This window comes from Chinchilla lanigera, unplaced genomic scaffold (genome assembly GCF_000276665.1).
Source record: "Chinchilla lanigera isolate Chin_1 unplaced genomic scaffold, ChiLan1.0 scaffold00060, whole genome shotgun sequence".
NCBI classification, from domain to species: Eukaryota; Metazoa; Chordata; class Mammalia; order Rodentia; family Chinchillidae; genus Chinchilla; species Chinchilla lanigera.
In genome coordinates, this window is record NW_004955461.1 from 12,868,258 (window position 1) to 12,883,174 (window position 14,917).

The 14,917-nt window shown below is 48.1% G+C and overlaps 1 protein-coding gene across 1 annotated transcript in view; it reads right to left on the reverse strand.

Moving 5' to 3' along the window:
• Col22a1 (collagen, type XXII, alpha 1) overlaps window positions 1-2,596 on the reverse strand; it is a gene marked incomplete in the record, with an annotated part of 274,405 nt that extends 271,809 nt beyond the window's left edge. The window contains 1 exon segment of the mRNA XM_013521350.1: window positions 2,170-2,596.
• Between the last annotated feature and the right edge of the window lie 12,321 nt (window positions 2,597-14,917).

Sequence of the window (14,917 nt, forward strand, 5' to 3'; positions counted from 1 at the left end):
CCCTAAGCTTCCCCTGCCAGCCTCTCACATTCTAGCCCCTCTTGAAGGGCCCTCAATGAGTAATGCTGCTGCCTTGTTGAGGGGAACTTTCCCCACCACAAGGCAAAAGTTCTTGTTGACATGAAAATGGTATTTGAATCCTCCTCCATCCATCTTCCCTCTGCCTGTCCTCAGATAAGCATTCCCACTCTCTGATTCTGGTTTACAAAACTGAGACATGAGTGGCACAGATGTCATTCACAGTCCTGGCTCCCATATGCACAGGCCAGTGTGCCCTCCCTCAGGCCCAGCACCATTATCACTGCCGAACAGAGGCAGAGAGGCGGGTGGGTGTTGGTGTCAGTGCGACTCTTAGAGCTGAGAAGGAGTGACAGGTCCTCCAGCTACAAAGTGACTTTAGATGCTCACCTGGTCCAAGCACTCAGGGTCAGACCTGGTCCAAGCACTCAGGGTCACACCAGCTCTCCAACAGCCCAGTGAAATGGCCATGCAACCTGTTTGAGCACCTCTCATAAGGGGAAACTCACCACCTCATGTGTCCATTCCCCTCCCATCTCTGGACAGCAATGTGAACATCCAATTTGGCATCCAGTGAAACTTGCCCACTAATCCTCCTAATTTCCACCTTCTGGGACCAAAAGGTAGGTCACTTGCCTCTTCTTCAGGACAGTCCCCTCCCCAGGCCATTGAGGCCAACTGTATTCTCCTCCCCACACCAGAAGGTCCCCAGAGCTACTGTTTATTTTTCCACACAAACCATAGCTTCTGTTCCCAAGACCACCTCTTTCCCTCCTCTGAGTGCATTTGCATTTATCTTCCACAGAGGAATCAGGACAAAGGTACTCTGAACAAATTCCACAATACCAGATACAAACACACTTCCCCTCCATGCACTTTAAAGAGTCCATGGCTCCCTGGGCCCCCTTTATCACGTCCAATATCTTGTCTGAGAGAAGAAGCCCAACAGGATCTGAAAACAACAACTTGGAGCTGTTTAGTCACAGAGCAACCAGAAGATGTAGGAGGGGGAAGGTGGCGGGTTGTGAGACAGAAGCAAACTAGAGCACATTGCAGCCCGCCACATTCCAGACACTCTGCCTGTTACCTGCTCCGATCAGAGGCCCTGTCATCTTCCTTTGGCAAATGTGGAAATGGAGACTCCTTGTGTAGAGTCATCTGGCTTAGAACAGCCAGACAAAGCCACGAAGCTAGGACTGGACACCAAGACTGACAGCCAGTCTCCCACACTTCCCCCATAGCTCACTGTATGTCCTGGCTCCCCACAAAGGGAGCTCCCAGGGGGAAAAGAACGTTCTGGAACAAGACCATGAACTAAGCTACAGGGAGTCTGAAGATGTAGTCTACAATGTTCTAGGATTTTGCCAGGCATAAAGGTCAACGTGAGACAGACAGGTGGGGAGACAGAATGACCCGTGTCAGCAAGAAGTTCCAGCCGTGGGGCTGATAGGTGACATGGAATGTAATGAAAGTCTGAGCAGGGGACCCTGCATGGAGCCCCAGCACAGGGATGTCTGAGAAGCCTGTCATGGCTGGGTCCAGCCTTGATGAGACATGCAAGCACCCTGTCCGTCAGCACATCAAATTCCGTCAACTGGGACAAGAACAACATATGCAGAAAAAACAGTAAAAGATAAAACACCACATGGACTAGAGGAAATGACAGAGGGGCAAAAATGTTCAAATAGGAAAGAGATCTAAATTTAAATGAAAAAGGCCAACTCCTGAGGCAGTGGGTGCAATTCCAACTGCAGGCTATTCCTCCCCCATTCCTCCCCCGTGGCCTCCCTACTCTTCTCTCCCACTGCACACCAGCTTCCTCACAGGAAAGGTGAGAGGCAGGCACATCTCAACACTTCAAAAGCAGTCACTCCAGGCTCCTGCGCTTGACACCACACCGGGGCTGCTCAACGCCAACCCAGCAGGTATGCTCCTGGGGTTTGCTCCTTGACCCTGGGCAATCCAGGTAAAGCACCAAAGCAGTGTGCCAGACCTGGCTCACCTCAAAGGGATTTAGCAAGAAACTGAACAGCGGATGGAAGGAGCGCTCACTCTCCTCACTTCGCACCTAGCCCTGTCCCACGCGCGTCTGGGGAAGGAGGGAGGAGGCCCAGCGGACCTCTGCAGTGGAGGAGAGGACTCAGGCCTTACCTGGCAGGAAGGCTCTCAGGGATGCCAGCTGAGCTCCGGTTCAGGGCCCAGAGCCACTGCGAACACGGTCTGCAGAAGATGCCAGCCCCAGGCAGCCCCCTCCTGGGGCCACCTGTGAGCAACTCACCCACCTTCTCCCCCAAATTCTAGCACATTGCGTCTCTGAGCAAGGCTTAATAAAATATGTCTTTCCCCAGCCCAAGGAGAAAGAGAGAAAGAGAGACAGAGAGATTTAAATTTTAAAACAAATAACCATCTACCGTCAGAAGGTAAGGCTGGAAACTCACAGAATGGAATAGAAAGTGTGTGAGAGGCAGAAAAACAGGGAAGGGAGAAGACACTTCCTTTGGGAGAAGAGATTAGCCCCAGCCAGCCTGGCTGCTGCCAAGAACAAAGCTACCCCGAGCCTCCCCAGGGGCAAAGCGGCGCAGCGCTGGGATTCCCCAGCTAAGAGAGCGGGGGGAGGGGGCGGGACCGGGGGCGGGGCGGGGAGAGCAGGAGGGGGAGGGGCCGCGGTTCCCCGGGGGAATGCTGGGGGAGGTGTGGGAAGGCGGAGGGGTGGGGAGGCCCTCCGGACCAAAGCCAAGGGCCCGAGACGCTGATGGGGGAGGTGGGCACCAGGAGGGGACCAGGACAGTTTTGGATTCCAAGCTACACCGAGGCTGCTGTCCAAGCCCAGGAAAACCAAGACAACTCTGTCCAATTATAGACTTCCCGGATATTTTGGTCCCCTTTACACCCCGGTCTGAAATAACCCCCAGAGGAGGAAGGCAGCTGCCGCTGCCAAGTTTGGAAAGTCTGGGGCCCCAGAGAGGATGGAGAGGGGATATGCTCTGTTCCCTGTCTCACGCTGCCTCACCTGTCCGAGCAGGTGACAGCAGGTAACCTGCAGCCCCGTGGCCCTGCGTCCAAGCTGTGGTTCCAGCCCTGGTGCGGAGGGGTGGATTGCGTCCTTATCTGGGGATGAGATGAGGACAGTGCAGGCTCAGAGATAGGCTTTGTCGCCAGGGTATCAGGGAGAGAGAGCCTAGGGTGACCTGATGGGACATGAGCCTCACCCATGGACTCCAAAGGCGGAACAGGGGCAGGTGTTTGCCTCCCTGCCCTTTTACTTTTTTCTTTCTTACCCTCATCCCTAAAAATGGGCCAGGCAGGGTATTTTGAACTAGATGAGAACATGGTTTAATATGAACTCCCTCCCCTGCCCCCTCCAATCTGCAATGTGTCTCCTAAAGGTGTCTTTATTTGGCTGTCTCCTGGGTGGTAACTGTTTAATAGCCAGAATGGGGCTGCTCTGTGACCAGGAGCTCCCAGCAACCAGGCCCTGCCCTCTTGTCCTGCTTCTTCTGCCAACCACCCTGTGCAGTTCCTTCCCCATGTGTCTGTAGATGCCCACTGGGGCAGGCAGAGTTGAGCGCCAACTAGGCAAGGCAGAGGAGCTCAGGGCTGCAGCAGCCATATCCCAGGAGTGGTGGGATGAAGTAAGAGTGGATAGATGCAGACTGACAGGGACAGACAGTAACCACAAGAGCACACGGCTCAGTCCCTTAATAAGAAGTTCCAGGGTGCCCAGCAGGAACCCAGGGGTCTGCCTCGCAGTACAGCAGAGCAGATCACAAACTGAAACCAGCTGCCACCTTCGCTTCCTGAGCTGTACTAAGAGCTGGGAAGGGCACAGAGCAGAGGAATCAGTCTCTGCTTCCCCTCTGAGGAGGGGAACTGGAGACTCAGTCCTGAGGATGGGCCTTCTGAGGAGGGTGTGGCCCAAAGAGTGGGAGGAGCCACCACAGGAAGGGGAGCCCCAGCAAAGGATGACCAGGAGCTCACCAGGGCCTGGGTTCTGGGCAGAGGGAAGGCTTCAGGTGTACCCTCCAGAGCCCCCTGTGACCTGGGACTTGTAGGGGCTGTGGTGGGGACAGAGGACCTGCAGAGGAGGATATACAGGTTCCTGAAGACCCTGGAGTCACTGAAGTACCTCGGAGAGATAAGGACAGGTTATGGCCAATGGGGGCTGGGGGTTGTGGTGAAGGCAGGGAGGTGAGCTGATCACAGATCAGTGAATAAATAGTCTGAAACTTCACAGAAAGAGAAAGAGAGAGACAGACAGACAGACAGGCGGTACATCTTGGACCATTATCAGTCTATCTTTCTAGCCACAGGTAAAAGGAAGTCTGTAAAGAGACAGGAATTTGAAGTTCCTGCCTCAGATAACTACAGATTAATGTTTTTCAGCTTAATTCAGCATTTATTGAGCACCAACTGATATCAGATCCTGGAGATGCAAAGCTAGACAGAATTTAAATCAGACCTGGAAACAATCATTTCCTGAAGAAAAAATATGTCACCCACTGCTTTTGAATAATGGAATCTCCAGGAGTCTGAGCTCCCAACCGGCTCTTACAGACTTCAACACATCTGGACAGAACCCTTCCCTAAGGCTTTTCTGGGACCCTTAGGTAACTTGAGGCAGAATCTAGGCTGGGACTCGGTGGCTGAAGGCCCAGGTGTACTCACCTGAGGCCTCTTCAGACCAGAGCTGCCCTTCTGGCACAAGCTGCCTTCATTTTATCAAGGTCAGACTTGAGAATCTGCCAGCGGCCTTCAAGCCCACTTTCCCGTGGGGTGGTGCCCATCCCCTGACAGTGAGGAGAAGAATGATGGCCTCCACATGACCCCCAAGAGGGCCTATGGCCAGGAGTCTTGGGCCTTGGTTTTATTTTCTGTTGCTGCCCTAAATTACCACAAATGTATGTGCTCAGAGCCAAATTCATTCATTATTTTACAGTCCTAGAAGTTCGCGGCGAGTCCTATGGGGTTAAAAGCAAGGTGCTGGGACGGCTGGCTCCTCCTGGAGGCCCCAGAGGAGAATCCATTCCTTGCCTCTTCCAGCTTCTAGAATTTTCCTGAATTCCTTGCCTCACAGCCACTTCCTCATGTCTTCCCAGCTTCCCCCTTCAGTTGCTGGAGCTCCCAGCACTGTAGTCAAGTTTCCTTCCACCCCTGTCTTATGGAGGCCACTTCTGTGGTGATACAGGGACCCTTCCCCTTAGATGGCCCAGGATCACCTTCCCATGTGAAGATCATTAACTGAACCACAGCTGCAAATCCCTTTTCCATGCAAGAAACATACACAAAGGCTCAAGGAATTCAGATATGGACACCTTTGGGGGCCATCATTCTACCTTCTGCAGCCCAGAGAGAGCATCACAGCCTGGTATGCAGCTCGCTCAGTTTCCCACTTCCCCTTCTCCTAGGATGCACAGGTCCTTGATGGTCACTCAACAGTAATAAAATGAACCAAGGGTGCCCTCATGGGCTTGTGTGTCACTTACGGGGGACAGTCATTCCACACACCAGAGTGTCCTCCATGCAGGAGGTAACAAGGCCAAGTGAGAAGCAAGGCTGGGGATACCTGCAACTGCTCCTGCTTGAGGTGAGGCAGCGGCAGGGCCCAGCTCCTTGAAGAAGTGTCAGCTGGGTGGGGTCCTAACTGAAAGGGGGAAGAAGGTCCATCAGGCAGCCAGGACAAGGGCTCCTGTGAAGATAAGCTTGGTGAAACGGGGCTGCCACAATTGGATCCCCAGAACAGCCTCTTCCTTTTCTAATGACCTCTGGGATCAAACCAGGGCCCTGCTGGGCTGGAACCTGCCACCCAGACCCTGCACTGTCCTCCCGACTTGACCTAGCATCTCCCCCCTACCACAATCCCAGGCCTATGGGACATCCTGTGGGCACGGTGCAGGGTGTGCGGCTTCCTCACCCCACCTTGCAATGTCCCACCCTCCTTCCCTTCTTTTGGAAAATATTACTGAGAAACTCAAAGTATAAATAATTTAGGAGCAAAATAAAAAATGGAATTTGTGAAGAGGGGAACGGGTTCTGGGAAGGAGGATGGGAAAGAGGAGGGAGAGAGGAAGTAAGAAGGACTCAGATACCCAGATGCCGTATGTGTATGCACTACCTCCCCACGGTGAATGTGTTTATTATGTATCACATACCTATACTAATAAAAAAGGGAATTTTAAAAAATTTTTAATAACTCATAAGAACTGTGCCAGTTGGTGGGGTACAGTGTGATGTTTCCCTACCTGTATCTTGTGACCTGAGAGGAACACCTCACCTGGCTGGAGACCCCCAGTGAGCCTGTGTGGCGGACAGACTCCCTGAAGTCCCCTCACGTCAAGAGCTCCCGAGACAGGCAGAACTGGAACACACCGGCACTGCCTTGACCCCTGCTCCCCTGTGACGTCCCAAGACCAAATGTCTTCATGAAAGTGGACCCGTGGCCTTGAAAATACCATGCTGTGCCACAGAGAAGAGGAAGCCTCCGAGATACCCACCTTGCCCCCCGTCGCTGCCCTGAGAAGCCCTGAGGCAGAAGGCATCAGAGGGGTCTGGAAAGACAATTCCAGAATGCTCTTGTCTCACTCCCTTCCCCTTTTGGACTTTTTTTCTGCCAAGATGACAAGATGTCCAAATATTTAAAATGAATTAAACAGAAATCAAAAACCCACATATATATCCTCATACTCACAAATATGTGGATATGCATTTAGCAGAGAGTGAGAAAATGTTCCCCGAGGACTCCATTTTTTCTTCATTTCTATCACTGTGGTCATCAGCGCCAGAGGTAAATTTGGCAGAAGCCATTCACAGCAGACATCTCTCCGTGGGAAGAGGAAGCAGTCTGTATCAGTCCTGGTGGTCTTGCTCAGGGTCCGCAAGGTTGCAGTCAGGTGTCAGTGGGCTGCGTTCCCTTCTGAAGTCCCTGAGGAGGAATGGGCGGCCAGACTTCTTCCGGCTGTTGGCAGCCCTGAGTCTGTCCCTTGCCGTGGTGGAAGCCACGTCCCTGACTTCTGCTGCCAGTAGGCTGGGGGCTTCTCTCTGCTTCCAGAAGCCACCCCCTCCCACAGGGGCTCCAGGAAGCCTTTCTCCGTCTTTCTCCCACAGGTCCTAGAAGTTGACTCTCCTTGTCCTATTCTGGCTTCTGCCACTAGCTAGTTTCCAGCCTTCACAGGCTCAGGTTGGTACATTAGGGCAAGCTGAAATCTCTCTAGGTTAAGGTCAACTGTGCCAGGTGACAGCATGGTCAAAAGATGAATCTGCATGCTCGTCCGACAACCCAGGGATCCGAGCAGGATGTTTCCTGAGGGCCCACATGCTGCCTATGACTCTTTGAAAACTTTTCACTTAGCTAGGCATTTTGGTGCATACCTGTAATCCCAGCTACTCCAGAGGCTGAAGCATGCTCAAGACCAGCCTAAGTAACTTAGCCAGACATTAGCCTCAGTAACTTAGCCAGTGGTACAGTGTTTGCCTAGCATGTGTGAGGTCCTGGTTTCAACGTCCAACACTATCAAAAATAAAATAAATAACCTGTGTAACTCTTCTTTTTCTTCCATTTTAAAAACATTTGTTTATTTCCTGCATTGTTTGACTTTAATATCTATGAAATTAGTAAGTACATCTTTTTGTTCCCTGCTATATTTCCATGCCTAGCATGGTGTTTGATACAGGAAAGGTCTTAACAGTATTTGTGAAAAGTATGAAGAGATGAACCGAAGAATGACTGATTGAGAGGGAGAAAGCTGCCTTCAATCAGATCTGAGATTAACTTCTTAAAATGCACAGGTTGGGCTTGGTGGCGCATGCCTATAATCCTAGCACATGGAAAGCTGAGGCAAGAGGAGTGCTGTGAGTTCAAGGCCAGCCTGGGCTACACTGTGAGACCCTGTCTCAAAAAACAAAACCAAATAAAACAAACAAACACAGATGCTCAGACCCAAGCAGTTAAATAACACGAAAGTTGCAGAAAAGTGATGGGACCAAATACTGGACAACAAGGAGCACTCCCCAGAGAGAACAGGGGCATCAAATTCCAGGTGCTTGTGAGCTACTTCCTTTGGACTGAGGGGTCTGGTAAATGGGTGGCAGTGTCCTGAGAAAAACTCTTTCTTGGAAGCCTAGTTTTAATTTGAGTTACTTCAAGGGCCATGGGCATGTTGCTTAACTGCATGTTTCTTAACTCTTTGAGTTCAGATTTTACCTTCCCCCTCAAGGATGTGGGGAGAAGGGCAATCATGTGACAGCTGGTGCTCACTAAAAACTTGTGGTCATCTGGATCTATGTGCCGTGGATGAAACCAGAGAGTGCTTCCCCCATTCCTTGGATTCTTATGATCTACTTGGATAAATAAGATATAAAACATGATAAAATAAAGAGACAGATATGATTGCGCACCATTGGGGGCATTATATGCTGCTGGTTGACTCCTAAGACTGTTTTAAAAATAACAACAAGAAAAGTGGTGGGGAAAACTTCCAGGCAACATGGGACTTTTGATTTCAATTCAAAATGAAAGCATATTTATTGGACAAAGAAAAACATGAAAGTATTGAGAAGCAAAGATAAGACACTCATAATCCTACTACCAAAAGTCATTGTTTAGGCTTCTCCAGATTATTTCCTATGACTAATAAACAAAAGCAACCTGCAGAACTTTTCCCTTTCTTGTTTCCCCTAGGGCTCTTATCCTATGTGATTAATTTTCTTAAGGATGGATGGCAGTTATTAAAATAACCCTCTGGAGCCACACATCCTGTCAGCTCCTTATTAGGAAAGCAGGTCTAGGATGAACTCAAGGTTCTTGACAAACTCTAGGGGAAGGAAACTTAGGAAGTACAAATTTTAGAAAATTTTGCAGAGACCAGAGAGGTTCCGCTAGTGGGGAATAATGCAAAGATCCTGACTGGAGGACCATAGGGAAGACTGCATACCAGTGACTCCTGCTGGAAGGCAGGCCTTGGGGAACAGCACAGGCAGGCTTCTCATTAACCCCACAGTCTGCCAAGCAGGAGAGAAGCTTGGAAGTCACCACATTATATCCTTTATTTCACCCAATCAAGAACTCACAGGAGAGGAATCTACAGTGGCTCTTCCCAAAGCAGATACCGATCAAGTGCTGAGAATAGAAGTTCCTGCTCCAGTCTCTGCTGTCTACTCAAAGTCTAGGCAAGGAAGCCACACCTGGCTGGAAAGGATGGAGTTTAGACAGTTCAGTCTCCACAAGGGCATGCCTTTCAGCTGCATTTGCTTACACCAAGCAATGGGGGACCCTCCCTTACCTCACTCCCCTCCATCCAATCCCCATGCCTCACTACCCCATATCCATTTCCCCCTATATGGACCTGTGCTCTTGTCCCCTGAAGCCTGGCCCCCTCTTGCCAGTATCCCATGACCTCCCTGTCTTCTGATTGCTCAGTTCTTGCAGAAAGGATCTTTTTAAGGGAACACGTAAGCATGACCTATGTACCCTGCTCTGAATGCCTGCAGCCCTTTCGTCCACAAGTCTCTGAACTTCTAGAAGACATGGTCCTATCTAGCCCACCTCTATTTTCCATTCCCCACACACAGCCTGGTCTAGACAAGTCCTCAGTAAATGTGATCCTCTACAAAATGTGATCTGAGAACCTGCCTAGTCCCAGATCCTCAGCCTGGCCTAAAATGTTAGCTCTCCAAGGAAATGAATGTTTGCTGCTTTGTTTACTGTTGAATGCCTACATCTGAGAAAAACGCTGGGCATTTGGTTGACATTCATGTAAAGATATGTCCATTGAATAAATGAATGCAATGGGTTGTGTACGTGTTTGACAGCTGTGTTGGTTTGGGGAATATTTTTGCAAGGAGAACAACATAATACAGGACACATATTTCATAAGGTTATTTATAATAGTCACCCAAAGAATGATCTACAAAAGAGTGCAGGAAATCTGTCCACACACTAAGACTAAGGAATCCAGCTGAGGGCCTGGATCCCATGGACATGTCTTGCATGAGTCCAGCTGAAGATCTAGAGCTCATAACAATATCCCATACAGGCCTGTTTCACAGATCTCTGCTGGGAAGGCCCAAAGGTCAGTGGTGGAATCTAGGAAGTCTGTGCCAGAGGGATGAAGGTTGTGTGCTAGCAGGCTGAGGGATCTGCACTGGAGCCAGGAAGCAATGCTCAAAGTAAGAACCAGAGCTCCCCTGGAAGGTACCACAGCCACCCTCAGCAACAGTGAGGTCCCAAGCTCCTCCAGTGGTGAAGACAGCTGAGCTCCCATCGGGAAAGCCAATGCAGCAAGCTTCTTCAGGAGACTGAGTCGTGCACCTTCTTCCCCTCTGGAGCCAGGGAGCGATGCTCAGAATGAGGAGTAGAGCTTCTTCCCCAAAGTGAACCAAAGCTATTCTCAGTGCCAACAAGGCCCAGAGCTCCTTGGAAAATGAAAACAGCCTAGTTCATCAGGAAAGCCAGCATGACAAGCTCCTCCAAGAGACCCAACAGCTCTTTACAGCTTCTTTCAGCTTCCAACAGGCTCCCAATAGCCTCTTTAGTTCCCCAGCGACTTTCTTCTTCTCCTCCCCCAGGTCTGCCTCTTATGCTGCTGGCACCAGTCCCCATGTGGACCTCCCACACCCAGCACCACATTTACTAGTTCATATGGGAGTTACAAGTTGACCACCAGTTGTCAATCCACTACAACAGCCATTGGTTCACTGTATTTCCATTTGGCTCTATAAGGTCAGTCCAGTGGAAGCGGACCTTTAATTCCAGCACTGAAGGAGGCTGAGGAGGAAGATTGCAAGTTCAAGTTCTGGCTGGGCAATTTAGCTAGACCTAATTTCAAAATAAAACATAAAAAGGGCTGTGGATGTGTAGTTCAGTGGTAGAGTGCCCCTGGGTTTGATACCCAATAGCAAGAAGAAGAAGGAGGACGAGGAGGAGGAGGAGGATGAAGACAAGGAGGAGGAGAAGGAGGAGGAGGAAAAGGAGGAGGAGGAGAAGGAGGAGGAGGAAGAGGAGAAGGAGGAGAAGGAGGAGAAGAAAAAGAAAAAAAGGCTCTTTATGGGTTTGGTGTTTTTCTTCTCCAACTGGGTATATAACTCCACGAGGGAGGAGGTAGGTGGAGCTCCCAGAACACCTATAAAAATTGCCATGTGCACAGGAACAGCTTACTCAAAATAAGAATCAATGCTATGTGAATTTATTTGTTTTATAATATTAATTTCTCTTGGTTCATTGAAGAGAAAGTTTTGTGCTTTTATCTGCTTATTTCTTCTTCATAAGACAGATTCTTTATTTTTTTGTCTATGACTTGTATCCTGAGTAGCATTTTGGCCACTTTTAAGAATTACAATACACAATATACTAACTATTGTTATTCTCTATCTTCTTATAAAATTTTCTTTTATTTTTTTGGAAGTAGAAGAATACTTTTTACAGTATTCTTTACAGTATTACTTAAATAAAAATTACAGTATTTACTTCATCAATACTTACTTGTATTACATTATGCCAAACAAAAGAGAATTAATTTAATTTTTTCCAAGTTATAAGTTTTTTTTTGTTTGTTTGTTTGTTTGTTTGTTTGTTTTTCTCCGGTACCGGGAACCGAACTCACCACCTTGCGCTTGCCAGGCAGGTGCTTTTTGCCGCTGAGCTAAATCCCCAGCCCCCCAAGTTATAAGTTTTTAAGCTCCTTAGAGATCAGCTACAGCCATCCCTTAAACCCATTATACAGAGATGAAAATTTGAGTGTGTCAATTTCTCCCAGAATAATATGCATTCTGTAGTGTTTTGCTTGTTAAAATTGGCTTGTTTTTATGACATTTATTCCTTTCAGAAAAAGATCAGATTAACCACAGAAATAGTCCTATTTATATTTGTACAATTATGTACTTTTTATTTTAAAAAAAAAATACATCAGTACAGCACTGGCAAGCACATGGAGTTAGGTTTGCATGTTTCCTGAGCTCTTGAAGCCAGATTTTCCCAGCCACCCAGTACCCTACTCTCAGAATGTCCCACCTCCTTCACTCTATATTTGGGTCCCAGGTTCCCAGCCTGGGTCAGTTACCCTGAGCTAGAACCAGCAGCCAGAGTGCCAAGAGAGGGCCCAGCTAAGGACCAGGATGGTCACACTTTCACATGCACTGTCTGGGTGGATGCAAGAGTGACTGTGTTATCCCAGGAGCAGGGAGATGTCTTCTCCTCCCTCGACTTCAGTTGTCACGTCACCACCTTTTCTGACCACGGCCCTAATCCCAGTTTTCTCCGAACTGTAGGTTGGGCTGTATTTGGCACGGATGATCTGATCCAGGAGATCTGGTCAACCTCTTCAATCTACCCATCCAGGATGTTCTCCCACCTGACACCACAATTTTTTTTTTTCCAAAGACACCTTTGAAAAAGCAAACCCTATCTCTCTGACCTTCTAGGTCCACCTCTGGCTGCCCACTTGCTTACACTGAAGTTGAAAACCGGCCTCCATATTCCAATTCCAGCATCCCTGCCCAACTGATTCCCTACCCCAGGACCCTTTTTCTGGAACTCCAGCTTCCGGAGTCTCCTTCTGTCTCTCAAATATGGAAGCCACACCTTGATCTGGACTTCCCGTTGCCTTTGCTGTGCCTGAGCCTCCTCAAGTGCTTGGTCCTCTTCCCTCACATGGAGTTGAGGTCAGCAGCCCCTCTCAGCAGGGCCTTTATGACCAGCCCTCACCTTCCTCTGCTCCCTGCTAGATTTATGTGTTCTTCAAAGTCCTTAGAGCTGCCTAAAGTGGCTCTATGTTTATGTGTTTATTGTTCTGCTCCTCGTCCAGAAATAAGAAAGATTCCATCACTGCTATGTTCCCAGGGTAATGCCTGGCACACAACACGGAAGAGCTGCTGAGTGACCAAACTTAACCAATGATCTGATGTCTCCTCCTGGGACTCCCTACCTTCTTCAGCAAAAAGCAAAATAACAGTATCGACATTAACAGTCATTGTGCAAGACACTTTCAGACTCTGCAAGGGCATTTTATCTCCTGTGTGTACCTAGCTGGCAGGATAATGGTGCCATCTGTGGTTCAGGAATGTGAAACAGAGGTTTAGAGGTGAGGAACCAGCTCGAATTGCTTGGCTGAAAGTGGCGGAGTCTGACTCCAAGTCTGGATCTGTTTCCTCCAGAGATTTGAACTTCCTTGTGTATGCTGGCCTGAGAAATGATTTAAACGTTTCATTTTTAATGCTAAGAATCTCCGAGTTCTAAAAAGTGAGTCGCAGCTGTCTCCTGGAAATCAAATTCTGGTTTCCTGGCAACTCAGAATCTCCTTCCTAGTAGGTCGTGCTCCGTGTTCCCTTCAAAATAACTCAAGCAAAGAGACAGTGCCACTGGCTAATGCTGTGACCCTTCTGAAGGCCCTTAACAAATCCCTGAGTCAGTGATCAGTGTCTTGCCCTGTGTGAGCGCCCCCATGACCCAGGCTTCCTTGTTTTAGAAGTCAAATCAGTTTCATCCACATCGAAGACTCCCTCCCTCTGCTGAGTCCCTTCCTTTTAAGCCACCCAGTACCCTACTCTCAGAATGTCCCACCTCCTTCATTCTATATTTGGGTCCCAGGTGCTCAGCCTGGGTCAGTTGCCCTGAGCTAGAACCAGCAGCCAGAGTGCCAAGAGAGGGCCCAGCTAAGGACCAGGGTGATCCTCAGCATTCCAAGGGTGATTTCATGGCACGTGCCCGTGGACCTGCTCTGCGCTTCCTCATCACCTTAGTTTGCCACACCATGAGTTACCCGAGAAAAAAGTGAGAGTTAAAGGTCAATTTGATCTGTCATGGTGATAGGAAAAAGTTGAGTCATTTTCTAGATTTTGAAATCAGTCAAATGGCATGCAGTGATTAAAGACAACCAGAGGAACACCAATTATAATGGCAATAATTTCACACCCAGGGATCTATTATATGTAAACATGGGATATTCCCAAACATGCATGGCTCAGCATTGCTCACAAGCAAGAAAACCTGGCAGTACTCAAAGTGTTCAACAGGAGAAGTTTGCTTAAAAAATGATGGAGTCCTTTAAGTGGTAAATAAAGATAATGATCATGAATGTTGAGAAATTCCTACCCTATTGTTAAATAGGAAGCAAATAAACAAATCAGTACAGCAGACCTACCCATTTCTTCTTCCCAAAATCATGGCTGAGGTGATTCTTTGTGAGTTTCTAGATATTTTCTACACAGTCAAGATGTTTAATCTGGTTCAGGCACAGACAAGTCCTATAGTACAAAATGGAAATACAATCTTTAAAGGCCCATCTGTAGTTTCATCTCCTCGCCTAATGCTACATCTTGGGCAACCATTCCTTTAGTTCCTTTAGGCCTACTCCACTCTGTTAATGACCACCTTGTGTTGCTAGTGTTTGTACTTTCACTGCACAGATGTCTGATGCTCTCTGTGTGCCAGATAAGAAGGGTAGGGAGAGCTCTGCTAAGCTTGGTGTACTGCAATATGTGCATTCCCCCTTTACTTCGTTAAAATGTGCTGCCATAAAGAACACTTTATATACAGTTAGCCTTCTGAATCCACAGGTTTCACATTCAGAGGACTCAACCAACAGTGGATTGAAATTCAAACAAAGTTGCACTTAACATACACAAAATTTTTTCTGTCATTATTCCCTAGACAGTATAACAAGTATTTATATAACATCTACATTGCAATAGGTATTATTGTTAACATCACAGAATGTAAAAGAAAGTGTGAAAGATTAAGGCAGAAATTAATGCAATCAAGACAAAAAAAAAAACTCTCCAAAAAATAAATGAATCAAAGAGCTGGTTCTTTGAAAGAATAAATAAAATTGATAAACCCCTAGCCAACCTTCTCAAGAAAAGAAAGGAAAGAACTCAAATTCATGCAATAAGGAATGAAAAGGATGAAATT